The following is a 14759-nucleotide window of genomic DNA, read 5'->3' as shown; positions in this document are numbered from 1 at the left end:
TTTTATAAATTTTTGTGTGTGAGCGTTTAGACAAAGTATACATATTCCTTGATTTAATTCCTTTCATATAGTTCCTGGAACTCCAGTGAATACTGATGAAAGCAGTAAGTGCTATAATTTTAGTCTTCCTTCTCTCACATATCTAACCATATGCATCCATCTAGAGTAGACATTTTACATTCATTTTGGCAGGGTTCAAGAGCTGTACGATCTCTAAATAACTATAAAATCGTTTAAAATTATGCATTTTTTCTCGATCAGTATCTCACGATGTAATACGAAAATGGGAAAGAGTCGTAGCGACAGTCAGCATTCATCTGAAACAGTTTCCTTCTGGTTAATCTGTCCTCATTTGCAAAACATCACTCCGACAAGATTGAACGGCCTGCAAATGAATGCTGGGCAGAGAAGGATGATTTGCAGGAATTTTACATCGTGGGATACTGATCGAGAAGAAATGCATTGTTGTAAACGACTTAGTTATTTAGAGATCTACTCTAGGCGGATGCATATGGCTAGATATGTGAGAGAAGGAAGACTAAAATTATAGCACTTACTGCTTCCATCAGTATTTACTGGAGTTCCAGGAACAATATGGAAGAAATTAAATTATGAAATACATATTCATTTTTTTAGGCAAGGAAATTATTATTTTTAAAATACGTCTTACTAAAATGTTAAAACATTGGCTGTAGCAACCAGCGTTTTCAAGGGAACGCACTTACATCGAGAATTTTAAAATCAGCCTTCGCGAGTTCAGCTTAGAGCGAAAATACAAGTTTGGTTCGTTAAAGTGACTTGACTTCGAGGTTTACTGTTTCCGCTCTGTAAGTTTAGTGGGATACGGCATGAACGCGCACCATGAAGCACAATATTGTTGCCTTATGAGTGGAATCATTTTTTGCATGACGTATTTCAAATATCTTTTTCGCCGTCCCAGAATTTCGTCTTGAGTCAAGCAGTTAGTTGTAGCACACGCGTTGCTTTCTGGGAAGATGCAGTGTTTATTTCATGTGAGATTTCATATTCTTTCACAATTTGTTTCTTCAAGAGAGTGGCACAGGCAACTCTTTTTAGTTTTCTGTAAAAGAAAACTATTGTGCCCGCTTTGTCTGTCCGTCCGCACTTTATTCTGTCCGCACTTTTTTCTGTCCGCCCTCAGATCTTAAAAGCTACTGAGGCTAGAAGGCTACAAATTGGTCTGTTGATCATCCACCCTCCAATCATCAAACATACCAAATTGCAGGCCTCTAGCCTCAGTAGTTTTTATTTATTTAAGGTTAAAGTTAGCCATAATCGTGCTTCTGGCAACGGTATAGGATAGGCCACCACCGGGCCGTGGTTAAAGTTTCATGGGCCGCGGCTCACAACATTATACCGAGACCACCGAAAAATAGATCTATTTTCGGTGGTCTTGATAATACGCTATAGCAGCTGTACAGAAAACTCGATTGCGTCGAAGAAACTTCGGCGCATTTTTTACTTGTTTTTATTTGTTTCCAGAATTTTACGAAACATATGTTAAGAGAAATGTCTTGTAATACTCAAGCGAGAAAATTTATTGACGCTTTACGTCTTTTATGACGGCCATCCGGTCAAGACACCGTTATTTTATGTGCGTCGTGGTTTTCCTGATAGTGATAAGCTATAGTAATTCTTTTGATTTGGGATGGCTTTGCGCCGAGGTATATGCCTTGTAATTTTTTTTTTTAATTCTGCTGTGAATTTACGAGACCTCATTTGGCATTCGGTTTGAAATTTATATTTGACAGTCATTTATTTCAAGTATTTATTTTCGTTTTTTTTGGGGGGGGTGATATTTAGATACAAGACGTTTCCCATTTTTTTTTTTACTTTACCGTGTAAATAATCTGAATCTGTTACTTACAACCATGTGTTTAATGTATGGGTTTTGACAGTCTTGAACTTAGCGCCTAAAGCGTGTGTATATTAATCTGTAAGACTTTAAAAGAGAAGCATAAATTTATGATAAATCAGTATTTTTGTTTCATTTCAAATATTTTGCAACGTATCTCTCTCTCTCTCTCTCTCTCTCTCTCTCTCTCAGGTTACTTCCTTATGAAGTTTCTGTCTTGCAAATGTTCGTCTCTCTCTCTCTCTCTCTCTCTCTCTCTCTCTCTCTCTCTCTCTCTCTCTCTCTCTCTGTGGTTACTTCCTTATGAAGTTTCTGTCTTGCAAATGTTCGTCTCTCTCTCTCTCTCTCTCTCTCTCTCTCTCTCTCTCTCTCTCTCTCTCTCTCTCTGTGTCTCTGTGGTTACTTCCTTACGAAGCTTCTGTCTTGCAAAATGTTCCTTGAAGGTCTGCATTCTGCTTTATTCGCGGTTCTTTCTATTATTATTGGAACGTTTCACCCTCTTTGTGTGCAAACCAAGTTGCCTTTCTCCTCTTTGTGCAAACACCCTTCTCACCTGCCTTTTCTCACGCCCTGTCGCTCTTGCTCTAATTCTCGAGTAGAACTCGATATTCTCGTTTATTTTGGGCAATACCATCTCAGTCTATACGGTGTATTGCGAATGGTTCAGTTGCCTTGAACATTTTAAAGTAAAGCGATTCCACAATATTTGGCTTCATAGGCGCTGACAGCTCTTAGAACTCACGAGAACAGTCTTCACTTGTGTCTCTCAGTGACGTCCCTTCTTGGGAACATCTGACAGATTCAGCATAGCATGGACTGCTTTGAGAAGCTGCATAGAGAACGTCTCTCAAAATTGTACTTGGGGGAAAAAATGTCACAGATATCCTCTAGCATTTATCGTTAGCCTGTCAATGGCAAAGACAATAACATTTACTGTTATCTTTTATGAAAGTACAATTATATACACAATTGCTGATGTTTGGTTGCATACGGACATGAATAAAAGGAAAATTTGATTCCCATGTGTATCCAATTTCGTATATGAAATGTGCATTCCAACTTTATAAAATTAGTATTATTTGCTTTCAAAATTCAAATGAAAAAGAAATATATATTTTTGTTCTTTATCAAACTGCTAACGCTCGTTCCTAATTCACAATCTTGTAACAAAAGAACTAAAACATAACTTATATTTTAACAAGAGTTTACGCCATATCGTACTGAAGTAATATTTATATTTTCTCGCTTATGATGCATGTGAATAATTTCCTAAAATCTGAAGCAATGGCCTATATGTATATAATCAGTGAATATCCAGACAATTCTTTCACTGTAACCATCTTGATTCATAATTTTGCATATGTTGATATGGTCTGATCTTTCATTTGTTTCTTCATCACAGCAATCCTTCACGTCGTATTGCCCCCTTGGTAAGTTTCCATTTCATGGTCACGTTCCTTCGTGTTCTAGTCTGTTTTCACACCACTCTATTATTCTGCTATGCAGGTGACCAGCAGCGCAAGCTTTACCAGTCTCTTCCAAATTGGACTTCTCATTTTCCGTCATGCTCTCGGCGTGATGAACATCCGATTGGACTCATTGGCAGCGGTTGTCTCGTTATGCTCGCATCCAATCAGAACCGCATAATTGTGTTCTGCAGTCGTACAGATTCTCGCAACAAGCGACACAAACGCCATCCTTTAAATGCAACAGGAGTGCTACTTTTTTGGCCAATCTTTTTCATAGGCTTTTGTAAAAGCCGTTCTTTCAATCGTATGATTCTGATGTAAAGTTGAAAATATGTAGAAATCGTTAGGTTTCCAACTAAATTGTGTCATTTAGCGTTACCAACCAGATGTGACATCCTGATTTAGAGTTAATTTCTTCTCTCTCTCTCTCTCTCTCTCTCTCTCTCTCTCTCTCTCTCTCTCTCTCTCTCTCTCTCTCTGCGTGCGAACGTCCATCATTTATGATAATTGCACCTGATTAATTTTCATTCTTTTCCACTGACCCTCGGAGCTCGTATCTAGGTCTTCATTGAAGTGAATTCCTCCAAATGACTCTTACCATAGAAGTGGCGTTATTTATGCTCATCTCGGCCTCTTCGCTTTGGAAGTGAAATTCCATTCGCTAACGGAGTCCAGTTAATCTTATTAGAGAGTCACAAAGTTCCGACAAAAGGACGTAATGACCTTAACTTGTCTGTAATTGCCTTCATTAATTTCTTAGAGAGAGAGAGAGAGAGAGAGAGAGAGAGAGAGAGAGAGAGAGAGAGAGAGAGAGAGAGAGCGCGAATGATGCAGGATAATGATAATTTAGTCAGTTCAGCGGAAAATTCAAATATAGGCGTCCGTCAGTTTTCAGTTTTACGGACATGAGGGTGGATATCTTCTTGGGACGTGAAAGTTTGCAACTTAATATTTTTGTAAAGGGTATGCGAATTTCGTTGAAGTAGGTAAAGCACATTTTCTAGTGATATAGCAACTACAAAATCTTCGAGATTTATATCTGGAATACGCACGAAAAGTCATTACAAAATAAGAAATTGCTGAATGATACGGTTGGGCAGCCAGTGAGACAGAGAGAGAGAAACCATTAGTCCAAAAAACTACGTATGGAAGTAGCCAGGCAAGGATCAGTAGGAAAGCTTAAAAATCACAGAACAAGGACGCAGGAGAAGACCTGAAACAGATGGAAATTGGAGCAGATTTGCGTAAGACAGAACGCGTTGATTTACATTTACGTTTGAATGAAACAGTGAATTAAAATACTGTGCAGATAAGCGTGTGTGTTTCTTATTACAACTTGGGATCTCTCACCATTTTACGATTATACACTAATTTTCATTTTCATTTTCCAAATTGCAACTTATTCCGTGATTGATACAGAGCTGTCGGGATAAAACTGTCTGATTTCTTTCTCATGAATTGTAACTTAACTTGAATATTCAAGGCCTTCGAGATGATGAGAATTAAAATACAGAACAAACAGTTACATGAATACTTATCGAGGCCATAGATGTTTAAATATTCATTTGGCTAATGTATATTTAACGAGAGTTTCGTTCATTTTCAGGTCAGAGACTCTGAAATATGGGTTAATAATAGTGTACTCGTTCTAACTGAATTCAGTGTATTTTTTACTTTTCCCATGACTAGATTGTTCTTTTAATTTAACCTGTAAATTTGTTTTGTTACTGTTGTCAAAATGTTCGGTTTTATTCACAAACCATGAAAGGTTTACGAGTCGCTAGAGGATTTAATATAACCTCTACGTCACCATTTTTACAGTTACTGTTTCTCAAACATAAAAGGAAGAACGATTTATCACAACAGCTGCCTTTCAGTACGACAGTGTCCTTCGTCGCTTGTGCTTCCCATAAAAACGGGAAGGGCAATTACCTTCCCTTCCTATCGCGTACAGTTAATATTTATAGAGACATGAAAACCAACTGGTTTCAAAATACCCCTAAAGTGAACTTGCAAAGTTGCACAAATTTTCACTGGAACAGGTATGTAAAGAGCTCTGCAAATCATTTTGCAGATTTGTTTCTATTTTTTTTCTATTTATCGCGTGAGTGTCGAACATGTGTGTCCTGTCAGCAAAAGTTGAGTCTGTTTCATGTCCTTTATATTTCATTTGCCACTCACAAAGTGCATTGGAAAATACTGTGCTTCATAATATGTATTGTTAAACGAGCACTTCAGGCAATAGCTCATTTGAATCTATAATAATATTTACATTTAGCGTAAGTGTGGAAATGTTGAAATGTAGCTTTCCCGTGGTGTTTGCTGTGATCGGTTTTTGTACTCTATGTTTGTCCGTATTTTATATTCTATGTGAAAACAGTCAGAGAGGATACATCATCTCGATTTTCAAATAAGGATATGAGATTTAAAAATAGGCTAGTATTGGCAGCGGTTTGGGCGCGCGCGCGCGCAAACACACACACACACACACATATATATATGCATATATATACACACATATATAATGTATATACACACATACTATATATATATATATATATATATATATATATATATATATATATATATATATATATATATATATATATATATATATTATATTAGTGAGAAATATAACTTATTTCCCTGCCCTGATTAGCACCGCGAAGGCGGTAAGCCCAAAGATCTTTTCCTTTGAAGTCATGGCAGACCTTTCAGAGTGATCACAAGAATGTGGGAACGATGAAGCAGGTGGGAAGTTTCATATTTCAGGAAGATATTTTTAGAAACCGTTTGGCTAACTATGCAGTCCATGCATTGATAAAACTACAAGAAATATTGGCGGATGAAAATTCAAACGACATCAACGTTCTAATAGAATATTTAACAAAGAATATCGCATAGAATGTTAACCCCCCCAAAAAAAAAAGATACCATGGATGGATAGATACAAAGCCTGTCTTGAATTCATAAATCATTTGTGGTCAGTTTGGTTAAATCATAAAGAGAGTAATTTTAACATTTAAACAGAAAATTCAGTATTTTTCTTTCTTTCGTTGAGTGATTCATCTTTCAGGAGAATTCGTGGAATATACAATTGACTGTATCTCAAAAACACAACAGACCAATAACTAGGAGGTCCTCTGTTTTGAAACTTGAGTCCAAAAAATATTGCAATGGATGATGGCGTCATAGAACCAAAGGCTTTCACTGAATTCATCCTTAATCCTGGACGACATAAGGTTGAAAATAGAACACAGTATCCGACTCAGATACTCGAACTGAAACTCTGCATTAATTAGATGGATGGGCTGCTTGAACGGAGAAGAAGCAAATATTTTCTCAGAATAATTGCTTTCGGTTCATTCCAAGCCTGATTACTACATTAATTTTCCTTGAAGGCGATTTTTTCTCCTGTTTATGACATATTTCAAGAGAGGCGTGTTTTTTCGTTCCTAGGCACGTTCGCCTGGAAGACATTTTGTTAGGAGGAAATTCGGATTCTCTTTCATAACCAAAGGAGTAAACTGTTTCCAGATGCGGAATTTCTCATGCTTTCTTAGACTTATTTCCGCTATGTGCATTGTTTATGGTAAGAGTTTATTGTTTTATTCTTAGCTGCTTGGCCTAGGATGACGCAGAAAGGGTTGGATACGCGGGATGAACGAGTCATTTGTAAGGAATGGCCTTAATATGTAGGAAGAGCGAGAATACTTCCAAGATGGGGATAGATGGCATTGTATGTAGGGTGCTTGACGCGCTGCAGATGAGCCAACTGCATAAGTGCATGAAGCGGCTATTGATGTGGAATTTTTAGTGGAGAGGTGTTTATCAACGATTCAGTAATTAAAGAACTAATTTAGCAGTGACCATTGTGTTGGATGTTTTGTGGGGACACTTAGTCTTATTGTAAACGGCTAAAAAAATTTGTATATATATGTATATGTATATATATATATATATATATATATATATATATATATACATATATATATATATATATATATATATATATATATATATATATATATATATATATATATAATCATGCTCTTTTACGTTGCTTTGGCTTTCTATGAATAAACATTTATGAGCCTAAGCCTCCTTTTAACTGTAAATATTTCCCTTTGCATTTAAGTCCTAAATCTTCGCAGTTCTCAATTTCTTCCCTGAGAAGACAGAAATGTTCAAATAGCATTATCTTCTGGATAAAGGTTTGAAAGACGTGGGTAAGGCGTGGGAAATCTTGAAGAGACGTACATTTGGGATCTTTTTTTTATCCTATCTTACGTTTAGACCTCTAAGAAGCAACTGCTCCTCGTCGAGCAGAGGTATATATTTTTTTTCTTATGTAACCTCAGTTTTTGTATAATCTGGCCCGTCTGTTTTCCGCATTTTTGTTTTACACGATTTTCATCCCTTAACTTCTTTCACAAACCCATGTTGTTTTTCCCTATTTGATACATATTCTTTGATTAACGCTTGATGTGGTTTTATTTCAACGGGTTTTAAGTCCATTTAGCAGAGACCTAAATTCCTCCTTTAAAGCGCCAGCATGTTTTGCGTTATTAATTCATCAAGTTTGCTTTCTCTGTTGTTGTTTTATGTTTCCAAGCATACCATCGAAGTTAACGGATGAATTATCTATGTTCCTCTATTTCTCAAAGAATCTCAGGTTATGGAAGTTATTAATCAAAACAGCAGTGTTTGGTAAAACGAATTTTCTTCGTCAGATAAACCGGAAAATTGTGTAAGTAATAATACTAAGAAGACAGAAATTTGTTTTATCTAATTTTAATGGATCACAGACTAACCAAACTTTATTTTGTAGCAACTTATAATAATTTAAAATCGAGTAAAGGGTATATCTGATTATGAAGCAACTGCAGTTCAAAGATCTGTCATCATCATCATTGTTATTATCATTATTATTATCATTAATTTTACAGTGAAAGTAATACTTTACCTCTGCCACATCTTTGAACTACAGAAAGAAATACTTCCCAAAAGTATGCTCTGGTATTTTTCTAAACTCCTTTTCCATCAAAGAGTCTCTCTCTCTCTCTCTCTCTCTCTCTCTCTCTCTCTCTCTCTCTCTCTCTCTCTCTCTCTCTCTCTGCCCCCCACGGAACAATTTTCCATCAGCTGCTTCAATTCCGCCACCTTCGACCAGCGCCGAAAATCAAAGGAAATTCCTGAATTGATGTAAGATTGATTCCGCAAAGAGCACAGGGGGAATTTCCCGGTTGTCCCCAGCGACGTTTGGCATCTGGGCCGAATTCTCCCTTGGATCGCTTGATGCAAGCAAGCAAGCCAGGCAGGAACTTGCTTGTCCTTGCTTTCTGCGTGTGCTTTTTGCTAGGTTGGGGTTGGGGGGAGGGGGGGAGTTTGGTCTTAATCTTCTTTTCCTTACAAGAGGTAAGGAATTCTGCCGACTTTGATGAAGATTAACGAGGCTTTTCGCAGCGTTGTAATTTTTTTTCTCTCTCGGTGTTCTCTTTCCCTCTATCTTTCTTCTCTTTTTCGTCCCCTCCTCTCGCTTTGCAAACTTGAAATTCCGTCTCTGGCACTTAATCGTCCTCTTAAAGCTTCATGGCAGTAACTTTTGTCATTTGTAGTGCGATAAAAATGCCGTCGGCGTTTTCGTTTTCCTATTTCTCTCTCTCTCTCTCTCTCTCTCTCTCTCTCTCTCTCTCTCTCTCTCTCTCTCTCTCTCTCTCTCTCTCTCTCTCATGAATAAATATTTCTGTTCAGGGCGCCTTTCTATTAGAATTAAAATATTTGCGCTCCTTTTTTCCTTCTTAGAAAGTACAGGGTCAATTGCTGATGACCTTGCGAAGAATAATTTTCTTTGAACTGATATATTCTTTCGTCCTCATCTTGTTAAATCCCAAGACGTAGGAAGCGTTTTCAGATTCTGCTCGATAGGCTCAATATTATCGTAGGTCGTCTGAACTCACTATGCCCATGTTAAATCCAAAAAGTCACAAAAAAATGGTATCTGGAGGAAACTTTTTTTTTTCTTTTTCACGAGCAGGTAACCGTAAATACCTCTTACTGAGATATTTCTCCAAACGACTGATTATCGAGCTGCAAAATTTGGAATCAAAGGAAACGAAAAACTCTCGTGGTTAATCTTGTGCATATTCCAAGAAACTCTTCGTCAATCAATTTTCGTAGTCTGAATATTCAGTGGAGCCTGATGAGTGTTCCAAGAACAATTTTCCGCGTTTCCTAACTCATTTTCTTCTCGAAATTAGAGGCTACATATACCCCCGAGGGAGAAGACTTACTATGTAATTAATTTCTTAAGCGAAATTCTCTGGTATCTTCTATAAAAAGAAAAGGGGGCGGCCTTTGAAATGCCGTCAGAAAAAAGAAAACTTAAGCCAAGAAAAATAATCCAATGAGAACATTCTATTAACTGGCCTGATTCCATATTCTGCTGCCACACAGGATAAAAGAACTCGCTGGAAGTCTCTTTGGTCTTCTCGGGACTGGGACCGACTTAGTCATTTTAATTTTACCCTCATGATAGGTTTTAACGGGGCAACTTTCTAGCTCACTGGTTCGGCGAAAGAACTTCCATCTTTTATAATTACCTTTTTTGATAGATAATTCGTTGGGAGTTAGGTGAGCAGTAGGTGAATAGAGAGAGAGAGAGAGAGAGAGAGAGAGAGAGAGAGAAATTTCGCTCGATTTCGATGAGGTACATATCATATAAGTGTGGGAAAGGGGCTGGACACAGCGAGTAAAAGAAATGAAAGTAATAAGCACTAATGCTGAGGATAAAGTGATGATAAGGACTATAAGCCCTGAGATTTAAAAAAAAAAAAAAATACTGAAGAAACAGTGATATCCAGAAACTCGATCGTGTAACGTAAAATACGTGGTAATGTAGAATTCTCTACACTGATCCTTGGTCCGATAAAACTCTGCAAACATATGAAAATAGGGTGCTTTGGCTTCCAGGCTATCCCTGAAAAAGAGAAGTAGCAAAAGCCGATCTGGAAGGGGTAAGGGCTGGCTAGGGTGGAGGGGAGGGTTATTTGAAAAATCAATAGGTGTTGCGTTCTTTGGGTTTCGAATCTTGCATGACTTCGCTCTACGTTCTCGTTAGCTTTACCCTGTGATTTACAGCCCACAAGAGGAACAAATCGATCGTTACTTGATAATTGTTGATGGTTTATGCACGAAATCAGTGTGTTCGAAACCTCAGTAATGAAGTGTCTACAAAATTCTGTGTAAAGCTTATATGCACTGATTTTCTGGTAATCAGAAAAACGGATTTTTATTTTTGTCAGTAACAGGCGCACCTTAGTAACATTTACTCCAAGCCAAAGTCTCCAAACACTCAACATAAAATGTTTAATATCCGATACATCTGCTTTAGCAATCACGTTTAACTAACAATTCTCGGAACAAGCAGCAATTTTTATAATGCCTCTAAAGAACAGTGTATACAGAAATAGATTGGTAGATAAACATGAACGGGCTGAAAGACAAATGACTATCAAATGACGTCATAAAATCTATCATATGTGCAAAAATCCGAAGGGCCCACCAAATATCCACAAATTAGGAAATTTTTTTAAGACTATTCACGCAGTTTTGTTAGTAGTTAGGGGAAAGTGATTATATTTTGCGACTGGTAATGATTCCCGATTGACAGAAGGAACTAACAAGATAAATGCATTGCAGCACAGCTAAACGGGGTTGCATTGTAATGTGAGCCATATGTAATTGTACACATTAGTCCATGTTCATTTTATCGCAGTCGGTGATGTAAATTCCGAAAAATTGGCTTTATTCAAAATAGCGACAATTACGTTTTCATTTGAGTGTTATAATTTGGTTAAAGTGAAACCTTTAAACCCTCGAATCCGAACAGTTCCTCTGTTAAAGCATTTCACCTGTTCTAATTGATATTTTCCAGCATACAGTTCAATGCACTCCAAACGAAATGAATGGAAAGAGGGTTCCATTTAACAAAGGGGATAGCTGTATTCTGTGTAACGTGGAATTTTGCAGTTAGCTTTCATTTTTTTTATGTAAAGTGTAAATTTGAATATTCTTTACGTTACCTACTTAAATAAAAAAAAATTAGAAGTAAAATAACCGAGTTAGGGTAACCATGATATAAAGAAGAACATCGCATGGCCACAATCTGATTGATTTATTTCCGTTTCATGAAAAACCGAGTGATGAGTTCCGGAATATTCTTCTCTGACAAATAAAAAGGAATTACCTTAGAACTCCTTTCCATTCCTGCCTCCCTTAATGAGCTTTGCATTAGTCAATTAAGGACTGAAGACGGTGCAAGTGAAGGATTTATTGGTACCTCGGATCCTACTTCTCATTGCCCTGGTCGGCTTGATTTGGTCTGGCCGGGCGCAGTTCATCGTTAATTAGGGCGTCTGACTGTGTCACAAATGACTTGCCAAGACATTGCTGTTCTTTATGACTCTTCAGGAAGGTTCGTTGCCGAGCAAATGAAGGAACATTTACATAAAAGGTTTCTGGGGTGACTTTTGCGACGATTCGATTGGTACTAAGCACCGAAGTATTCTCTCTCTCTCTCTCTCTCTCTCTCTCTCTCTCTCTCTCTCTCTCTCTCTCTCTCTCTCTCTCCATCCCATTTTTACCTGGAACGTTCCCCACTTAAAAATCGGGGTCATTCTCTAGATTTTATGTGAAGAATTAAGCGACACAAACTGAGACTTTTTTTCCATGAGAAGGAAGTTGTATTGTATTTTTCATTTTATTTTTATGAGAAGGAAGTTGTGTCGCATTTTTCTTTTTCGTTTAGTTTTGTGAAAAGCTCAGCAGTTTTATATCTCAACTTTGTTTTCGTGCGTTAGTTTGTTTGTGTTTGTGTGTGTGTGTGTGTGTGCGTGTGTGTGTGTGTGTGTGTGTGTGTGTGTGTGCGCGCGCGTGTGTGTGGGAGCGGGAGAGTAGAGAAAGCGAAGAGAAAGAGAAAGAGAAAGAGAAACCTGAAACAAAGATAGTCTTTAAGACCGGTGTCGTGTTGCACTGCTTTATAAGGGTTTTAAACTGAATGCGTCGGGAAGCTGCAAGCAGGAAAAAAAGGTCGGATTCAAAGGGTTTTGAAGAGTCAAAGGAGACTGAGAAAGCCTTTTCACTCGTATTTAATTGTGTTTACTTTTGTGCAATAATGGAGTCCTGGGAGTGCGAATTCGCAGTCAAGCAGAGTCATGACAGAAGTGAAAACCGGAATAAGTTTGAATTTGAAAAGTCATTAAAGTTGTATACAAACTGAATGGAACGTTTATTACGGCTTTGATTCAGAATAACCTCTCAATATGTATTATTTAATTTGTGGGAATTTCTTCATTGGAGGGGTGGTAGAGCTTTCGGCTGGCACGCTGTTGGCCCAGCGTTCGACTCTCCGAGCGGCCAAGGATGAATTAGAGGAATTTATTTCTGGTGATAGAAATTCATTTCTCGTCATAATGTGGTTCGGATTCCACAATAAGCTGTAGGTCCCGTTGCTAGGTAACCAGTTGGTTCTTAGCCACGTAAAAATAAATCTAATCCTTCGGGCCAGCCCTAGGAGAGCTGTTAATCATCTCAGTGGTCTGGTTCAACTAAGATATACTTAACTTGTGGGAACCAGAAATACCTGATAGTAACTCTTTTAAATCACCTAAAGAGAAGGAATTTGCCATTAGTTATTACGGATCGTAAAACAATCAACAAATCATACGTGAACCGAGGCCATGTATAAAATACGTCTAAACAAAGAATTTGGTACTCAAAGGAATTTTTACTTTGTTTAAGGCTGTTCGATATTGGATGAAAAGTAATTTACGTGAAATACATGAAGAATTTTTTCGAAGCTTATGGCTGTGTTTTCTTTGCTTCATTGAACTGGCTTTGTGCCAAGTGCATATATTGTTCCTTGAGCAGCCATTGCATCTTTAGGTATATTCAGAAATGGGTTGTTGATGTAAAATGAACTGAAAGGATTCCTCTCATATGTTGGAAAAACTTTATATTTTGCAAGAATCAAATTTTATGGTTAAAATTTTATGGAGATGGAGCCAGGTGAAGGAATTCGAGAAGACCTCTACTGCCCCTTTTGAAATGGTTTGCTTTCAGCTTTCTGATGTTTAATGCGAGTCGTGCTCAAGTGTTGGTTATTCTGCTTAGTTTAAATTCCGTGCAACAACGAAAAACAAAACGGAGTGTTGTGAGCGGCAACGGATCGTTGTGGCACGAAGTTAAACGAGGTAGAGCCTTTCCCATATAGCCTGTAGGTACCTGCAGTGGCTGAATGGGGGATTTTAATCAAGCATTCACTGTAAACCACTAACAGATGGCGAGTGTCACTAAAGCCGCCTCGAGAGGGACACGTCCAGTGCGTGGATTTCCCTGCAATGCAAACATCAGGGGCCTTGATGTGTTAGTCCTAGAGATTAGGCTTAGCGGTAATGGCTGACAATGATGTGGGATTGAAACACGTGTGGCAAGCGTAATGCAAGTTGCATAATGTTGTGACTTGCAATTCCACGCCTCACAAACTCCCAATTGCCTGTAATTGTACTTGACTAGGTGGCTCTGTTGTGCGGTTGCATAGATAGCGTGTATTAAGGGAAGGCGGTTTCCCTTTTTGCTGTGTGTATTATAATTTACTGCTCTTTATTGTGCAATGGTCGGTGCCAAGCTCTTTTATTCACTCGGAAAATTTGTATGATCAGCAGAATACTCTCGAACTCATCCATATACGTTTGTATGGATAAAATAGTCGTAAAAACTGTCACTTTCTATTTAATGTTGATAGTAAATCTTCATGGTTTGCAATAGCAAATACCTATTCAAATGTAACCTGTTTTTTGTTGGTTTGTGTCAGACGTTACTCGCCGACAGAATCGAAAGAGCTTTACCCATTATTTAATAGCTATCTAATAGGTTAAATTGCTCAGAGAATTAAAAGTTTATGTCAATTTCCAATTTGCTATTAAAATCGTCTGTAATTTTATTTCTTCTCTTATTATTATAATATTTCTAGTCCTAATCGGAATTAACTGATTATTGAGTCGTATTTCTTGTTTTATTCTTCATTTTGCTTCAAAAATATGGATATATTTTTCCTTGTTGAACATCTTGTCATCTATGAAATTAGATTGCAGAAGTGAGGCCATACGAATTTCAAGTTTATCCAGCTCATTTCTTCAATTAATGACCCGAAAGTCAGCTTCCACTTTCTTGGTTTCCGTAATGTGCTTAATATTAAAGTTTGGATTCTAGTTTTCTGTAAAAAACTAAATGTGGTCTAGTGTAACTAAATTAGTGATATTTGATGTCAAAATAACATCGCGGAGTTTAATTAGTTTTCAGTGACTAGTTAAAAAGTATGTATTTAAATAACTTGTTTTTGAAATGCTATATGC

Source organism: Macrobrachium rosenbergii, chromosome 21, assembly GCF_040412425.1.
Source record: "Macrobrachium rosenbergii isolate ZJJX-2024 chromosome 21, ASM4041242v1, whole genome shotgun sequence".
In the NCBI taxonomy this organism is placed as follows: domain Eukaryota; kingdom Metazoa; phylum Arthropoda; class Malacostraca; order Decapoda; family Palaemonidae; genus Macrobrachium; species Macrobrachium rosenbergii.
This window is presented reverse-complemented; position numbering follows the sequence as displayed.